Raw genomic sequence first — 5,250 nt, 5'->3', positions numbered from 1 at the left:
AAACACCTGAAGGACTCCAAGATGGTGATAAATAAGATCCTCTGGTCTGATGAGACCAAGATAGAACTTTTTGGCCTTAATTCTAAGCTGTATGTGTGAAGAAAACCAGGCACTGCTCATCACCTGTCCAATACAGTCTCAACAGTGAAGCATGGTGGTGGCAGCATCATGCTGTGGGGGTGTTTTTCAGCTGCAGGGACAGGACGACGGGTTGCAATCGAGGGAAAGATGAATGCGGCCAAGTACAGGGATATCCTGGACGAAAACCTTTTCCAGAGTGCTCTGGACCTCAGACTGGGCCGAAGGTTTACCTTCCAACAAGACAATGACCCTAAGCGCACCGCTAAAATAACGAAGGAGTGGCTTCACAACAACTCCGTGGCTGTTCTTGAATGGCCCAGCCAGAGCCCTGACTTAAACCCAATTGAGCATCTCTGGAGAGACCTGAAAATGGCTGTCCACCAACGTTTACCATCCAACCTGACAGAACTGGAGAGGATCTGCAAGGAGGAATGGCAGAGGATACCCAAATCCAGATGTGAAAAACTTGTTGCATCTTTCCCAAAACGACTCATGGCTGTATTAGATCAAAAGGGTGCTTCTACTAAATACTGAGCAAAGGGTCTGAATACTTATGACCATGTGATATTTCAGTTTTTCTTTTTTAATAAATTTGCTAAAACTTCTACATTTCTGTGTTTGTTTTATTTTTTCTGTCAAGATGGGGTGCTGAGTGTACATTACTGAGACTTTCCATACCCACTGTATGTCACAGATTGACCGATAAACTATCCATATTTTCTGTTCTGTTCATTTGTTGAGATTCAGCAGCAGCTCTCAGAGGTGTCTCATAAAGATAAACAGTCAGAGAAGAGCTAATGACAGAAATTCATAATATGTTGTTAAGACTACAAAGGATGGTATAAGTGCATTTTTGTTGGGTCCTTGCTCATATGGGTGTTAAAGGAGATGAACAACCAGATAAATTGGCTTGTAAGTTGGCTTGCAGATAAGTTTGTTGTGGAGTATATTCAGTGTGGTTGTACTTTTACTTAAGAAAAGGATCTGAATAATTATTTCACCTCTGATTATGTTTATGGTGTGTGTGTATGTGTGTGTATATATATTATGTATTTACTATATACTAACTATAGACATCAACTACAGGCATCCACAGAACTACAGGCATCAACAGAGAGATTGCAGAATCTCCACTGTCAGTTACATCTATCGTTTATTTACTGTGACTATAAGGTTAGCATTATTGCTAACAACCTTGTGCCAATAATGCCTTAACCATGGAGTGTTTTTGCGGTTCTGTCCATTTTGCCGACATTGCCTGAATGTATCACAAGTAGCAGGACATGAGATCGGCTGTTTAGCGTGAAAAAAGCACCTAAATTGCCGTTTAAAGTATTTTCAAAAATTGAATAAAGGTTTCAAAAATCTGAAACTATGATTGATTGAAACTTTAGCCTCTCTGGGACAATCTAGTCCAGATTTGAGAGCTCTAGGTATAGTGGTTTTGGATCTGGACCTGGTCTAATGTGGTCTGCATGTGGAGAAAATGCAGCGAAACTTTTAATTTTCACAAATAAAATAAAGTTTTTTCAAATCTAAAAATGTGTTTCAGACAGCGTTAAGGTTTTGCCTAAAATACATAACAGCTTTCACAGCAGTAAGAGGTGCAAAAATCGGTCGCTCAGCAACATAAGTTAACTTTCACTTAAGTTTCTTAACTGCTGAATCAGAAGTCTAAGTTACTACTTCACACTACAGCACACTGACAAGTGTATGTAGTTACATTACTATTTTAGAGGGGTGGTGATGGACCAGTGGATAAGACACATGCCTTTGGTGCAAGAGAATCGAGTTCAGTCTCCTACTGTGACACATCCACCTATGTGTCCCTGAGCAAGACATTAACCTCTCCTTGCTCCACAGGCGTGCGATCTCTATGTATTTAGCAATTGTAAGTCGCTTTGGATAAAAGCGTCCACTAAATTAATAAATATAAATGTATTTTTAAGAAAGAAGGACATATATTAAGGACATATATTTTTGAAAAGCACCTACCTTGTTGACATTTTTTTGGCCAACCTTTCATTGGAAAGTGTGTTCCTCTTGAAAACACAATGTTTTGAAATTTCTACAAAGTAATTATGTAATTTAGTGTAAACATATCCAGTATTGAGTGTTCACCAATATGGTGCATTCAGCCACTATGATGTATTAATGTGGATTTTTTTTTTTGAGGCAGACCAGTTTGTCAGGCCCAGAAAGGTGAAGCAGATGGTATTCCCACCGCCTTTATGCATCATCCCTAAACCTGTAAATAGTAAAGTCCTAGCTGCTGATCGAAGCTATACTTTTAAAAGTGAAACAGGTATAATAAATACTAACTCTTAAACAGTATTATTTCTTATTTTGAAGCGGTAAAATATTATTTTGAAAAATATAAAATTAACAGTGCCATGTCTGCTACTTACATCCTTTCAAAGATTGATGAAAGAAGGGATGTAGAGATTAAGAGAAGGAAAAGTGAGAGTAAAGAAAGAAGGGATGGAGACACTGAGAGAAGAGATAGAAATAAATAAAATAACACTTTAAGTATGATTCCTTATAAATGGTATATTATAATATGCATGTACAATCATGTGTTGTCTTCTATCTCACTATGTGTGCTCAGCCCCCTCCTGTTCACGCTGGAACACCCATGACTGCATCCCCCGACATGGAGAGAACTCTGTTATGAAGTTTGCGGACGACACCACCATTATCGGCCGGATTTCAAACAACCATGAGACTTCATATTGGGAGGAAATTCATAATCTTGTAGAATGCTCAGAGAACAACCTACTGCTCAACGTCAGCAAAACCAAAGAGCTGATCGTTGATTTCAGGAAACAGGAGATAAAGATACACACTCCTGTCTACATCAGTGGAGCTGAGGTGAACAGTTTCAGGTTCCTGGGAATCAGCATCACAGAGAACCTGACATGGTCATCTCACATCTCCATGCTGGTGAAGAAAGCACAGAAACGACTGTATTTGTTGAGGAAGCTAAAGAAGGCCAAATTCCCACGCCAAGTTCTTGTCAGCTTTTACAGAGGAGCAATAGACAGCATCCTGACTGGAAACATCACAAACTGGCATGGGATGCGCACGGTCCAGGACCGGAGGGCTCTGTAGGGGAGCACAGAAGACCATTGGTACCCATCTCCCGGGCAACAGTGATATCGGTGAGGTGAGATGCTTACGCAGAGCCCAAAGGGCAGTACCCACCCAGCCACAGCCTGTTCACCCTGCTGCCTTCTAGGAAGAGATATAGAAGTTTTAGCTGCCCCACCACCAGACTGCAGAGCAGAAGGGAGTTACAAAACTCAATTTTACTCTATAACTTGTTATATTGTGACAATAAACCTACCTACCTAGCTAACTAGCTATTTGCTTGTTGTTTCTGCCATGTTGGATCATATGCCCCGATGACATCACAAAAGAACCCTCCTAATCAAAGTGATGACCCACTGAACAGGGTCATTTAGAATGTTCTTTGATGTTCTTTGATGTAGTCAGTCTGTGTCATCATGTGTCATGTTCTGGAATGTTAGGTGAGCCTTTAATGCAGTCTGCTCAGTACCTGATTCAGTTAGACAAGAGAACACGAAGAGACGAGATGCAGGCATTAAGCAGATAGGTTTCAATAAACCAGGTAGAGTCACCGATCTCCAAATACTTTCAAACTATCCTAAAGTAAGCAAATATATTTTTATTTTGAAGCAGAGCTAGAAAGTTTGGGCAAACAATTCAAGCGTGCTGCTCATCGCAGCATGTCTTCACCATACCGCACGTAAAAAGTTGTCTATTTAAACCTTCAGGTTGCTTTTATTCTGTATTTTTTGTGTCAAATAATCAACTTATTAAGTAAGCAGATCTTATAGATACTGGAGGGAGTCACAGATGTCCAAATACTTACCAACGGTCCTAAGGTAAGCTGATGAGTTTTTCTATTGATCAAGGCCCAGATGTTTGGATAGATACTTAGAGTGTACTGCTAGATTTTACTAACACTTGATGACGTCTACTAATAGTAGATTGTTGTCACCATACCCCATGTAAAAAAATGTCTATTTCAGGAAATCGGTTGTTTCTTTCCCTGTATTTCTCTTGTTGTCATCTCATTAGATCATTAAGTAAAGAGATTTAAATGAAAGTGGATGGAATCACAGGTTTTAATCTACCATCAAACGTTCTTAAGGTAAGCTGAAGATTTTTAGTATTTTATCAGGCTTACAGGTTTGGGCAGACACCTCATGCGTACTGCTACATTTTACTCACACTTGATAATTGTTATTGATTGATGCATGTTCTCACCATACCCCATGTAAAAAATTGTCTATTTTAGGAGAAAAGTCCTTTTTTTTTATCTTTTTTTCTTGTTTTCAACAGATCAGCTCATTAACAAAACAAATTTGAATGAAAGTGGATGGAATCACAGGTTTTAAACTACCATCAAACGTTCCTAAGATAATCTGATGATTTTTTTGTTATTTATTGGACTTATATGTTTTTTCAGCAGACACCTCATTTAAAAAATTCTCTATTTAAGGAGAAAAATGTCCTTTTTTCTGATCTTTTTTTCTTGTTTTCAACAGATCAGCTCATTAACAAAACAAATTTGAATGAAAGTGGATGGAATCACAGGTTTTAAACTACTATCAAATGTTGTTAAGGTAAGCTGAAGATTTTTAGTTTTTTATCAGGCTTAGAGGTTTGGGCAGACACCTCATGCGTACTGCTACATTTTACTCACACTTGATAATTTCTGCTGATCGATGCATGTTCTCATTGTACCGCATGTAAAAAGTTGTCTATTTTAGGATGATGTTTGATTTTTTCCCTGTATTTCTCTTGTTGTCATCTCATCAGGTCATTAAGGAAACAGATTTGAATGAAACTGGATGGAGTCACAGGTTTTAATCTACCATCAAACGTTCCTAAGGTAAGCTGATGAGTTTTAATATGGATCAAGGCCTAGAAGTTTGGTAGACATCTCAAGTGTGTTGCTACATTTTACTCACACTTGATAATTGTTATTGATTGATGCATGTTCTCACCATACCCCATGTAAAAAATTCTCTATTTAAGGAGACAAAAGTTCTTTTTTCTGATCTCTTTTTCTTGTTTTCAACAGATCAGGTCATTAAGGAAACAGATTTGAATGAAACTGGATGGAGTCACAGGTTTTAA

The 5,250-nt window shown here is 38.4% G+C and overlaps 1 long non-coding RNA gene across 4 annotated transcripts in view; it reads left to right on the top strand.

Moving 5' to 3' along the window:
- Positions 1-3,634: 3,634 nt before the first annotated feature.
- LOC123977148 overlaps positions 3,635-5,250 on the top strand; it is a 2,266-nt gene continuing 650 nt past the window's right edge. The window contains exons 1-5 of one of the 4 annotated variants that reach the window (XR_006826544.1): positions 3,635-3,753; positions 3,926-4,258; positions 4,450-4,498; positions 4,656-4,733; positions 4,930-5,002. This is a non-coding gene — a long non-coding RNA (uncharacterized LOC123977148). Of the gene's footprint in view, positions 4,259-4,449; positions 4,499-4,655; positions 4,734-4,929; positions 5,003-5,250 lie in introns of all 4 variants that reach the window. The other 3 variants (XR_006826543.1, XR_006826545.1, XR_006826542.1) reach the window with 3 other exon arrangements.

The sequence above is a fragment of the Micropterus dolomieu genome, linkage group LG09 (genome assembly GCF_021292245.1).
Source record: "Micropterus dolomieu isolate WLL.071019.BEF.003 ecotype Adirondacks linkage group LG09, ASM2129224v1, whole genome shotgun sequence".
NCBI lineage: Eukaryota > Metazoa > Chordata > Actinopteri > Centrarchiformes > Centrarchidae > Micropterus > Micropterus dolomieu.
Note: the sequence above shows the minus strand (reverse complement) of the source record. Positions and strands in the feature narration are given on the sequence as shown.